This window comes from Silene latifolia, chromosome 4, assembly GCF_048544455.1.
Source record: "Silene latifolia isolate original U9 population chromosome 4, ASM4854445v1, whole genome shotgun sequence".
NCBI lineage: Eukaryota > Viridiplantae > Streptophyta > Magnoliopsida > Caryophyllales > Caryophyllaceae > Silene > Silene latifolia.
In genome coordinates, this window is record NC_133529.1 from 72,165,875 (window position 1) to 72,167,768 (window position 1,894).

At 40.0% G+C, this 1,894-nt stretch overlaps 1 non-coding gene across 1 annotated transcript; it reads left to right on the top strand.

Moving 5' to 3' along the window:
• The first annotated feature begins 1,148 nt into the window (after positions 1-1,148).
• Positions 1,149-1,255, top strand: LOC141654373 (small nucleolar RNA R71). Its single transcript, XR_012547933.1, has one exon. It is a non-coding gene; the product is annotated as a small nucleolar RNA R71 (small nucleolar RNA).
• Positions 1,256-1,894: the final 639 nt, after the last annotated feature.

Sequence of the window (1,894 nt, forward strand, 5' to 3'; positions counted from 1 at the left end):
TGATTAATTCCGTGAAAGGAATCGAGACTTCCAAATTCTTCACAATTTCCATAAACTTTCCAAGTTGGTCATCAAATTTGGGCTTGGCTTGACGACTTGGAAAAGGAAGTCTAATCACAATGGGCTCCTTCTCCTTGACCTTGCCTTCATTTTTCTTTGAAATTTCTTCTTTTGATGATTCTCCGTCTTTGGAGTTTTGCACAATTTCTTCTTTATCACTAGCTTCCACAACTTCATCCTCAACTTGCTTCTTCGGTGCTTCATACCTTGTACCACTTCTCAAGTGAATGGCACTAACCGTTTCATGTCTTGGGGAATTACTTTGAGGTGGTAATTGCCCCTTTTGTCTTTGTGAGCTTGAAGATGCTAGTTGAGTCAATTGGGTTTCCAACATCTTGGTGTGAGCTAGGATGTTGTTGATGGTGGTTTCCTTTGCTTGACTATCTTTTTGCATTTGAGTAAAAAAATCTTGTTGATTCTTTTGCATTTGGAGGACCGCTTTTTGGACATCAAAACCTTGGTCATTTTGGTGATTGTATGGATTTTGATTTTGGTAACCTTGGTTTTGATTGTAAAAGGGTCTTTGATTTTGGTTTCTCATGGGAGGTGGGGTGTATGTTGTTTGAGGGTTTTGAACATTTTGGCATTTGTATGAGAGATTTGGATGGAATTTGGTGTTCTCATTGTAATAGTTGGAATAAGGGGTACCACTCTTGTATGCTTGGAAAGCATTCACTTGTTCATTTGTTCCCCTACATTCACTTTGGTCATGTCCCAAAGTTCCACAATTCTCACATATCCCACTTGGGATTGATGAAGATGCCGTCATGGCATTAACATGATGCTTTGGTGATTTTGAGACTTCTTCAAGTCTAGCCATAGCTTTTTCAAACTTCAAATTGATTGTGTCAATGTGAGCACTAAGTTGAGCACCCAATTGAGTAACGGAGTCCACTTCATGCTTTCCTCCTCTAGTAGCCTTGCGAGGTCTACTATTTTGTGAGTTATGGACCGCCATTTCCTCAATTTTGTTCCATGTTTGATTGTCATCCACTTCGGTGAACATTCCATTTGATCCCATGTTGAGAATGTTCCTTGAATCTTCATATAAACCGTTCCAAAATTGTTGTACCAAGAACCATTCGCTAAGTCCATGGTGAGGACATGAGCGACAAATTCCCTTGAACCGCTCCCAAGCTTCATACAAAGATTATTCATCCCTTTGCTTAAAACCCGTAATTTGAGCTCTTAGCATGTTAGTCTTTTCCGGTGGGTAGAATTTTTTGTAGAAAGCTAGAGCCAACTTCTTCCAAGAATCAATTCCGAGAGTAGCCTTATCATGGCCCTTCAACCATTGTTTCGCGGTGCCAATTAGAGAAAAAGGAAATAAGACCCATCGAATTTGGTCTTGAGTTACACCGGTTTGAGAAATCGCATCACAATAGTCACAAAAGGTTTCCATATTATAATGAGGGTCTTCACTAGGCATCCCCCCAAATTGGCTCCTTTCGACTAATTGGATAAAGGCGGATTTGGCAATAAAATTTCCGGTTAGATGTTGTGGTGTGGGAGTACCATTGGGTAGGTTCTCCTCGGTGGGTACGGAATGTGACGAAAACTTAGGCATTGTAGGTTGATTTTGTGGGGTATTTTGTAATGGGTTCTCCTCACCTTCTCTTGCAAAAGGGTTGATGAACTCAATAGTTGGTTGAATATCTACAACCTCACTAATACCTCTCAAATTCCACCTAGCAAGTCTCCTATTGGTTGTCAAAGTTCTTTCAATTTCACGATCAAAAGGTAACAAATCACCTTGTGACCTTCTAGACATGCAAAATATTAAACAACTTGAAAACAATTAGAACAAACCTTGAGGAGTTTTACTTCCCCAAGG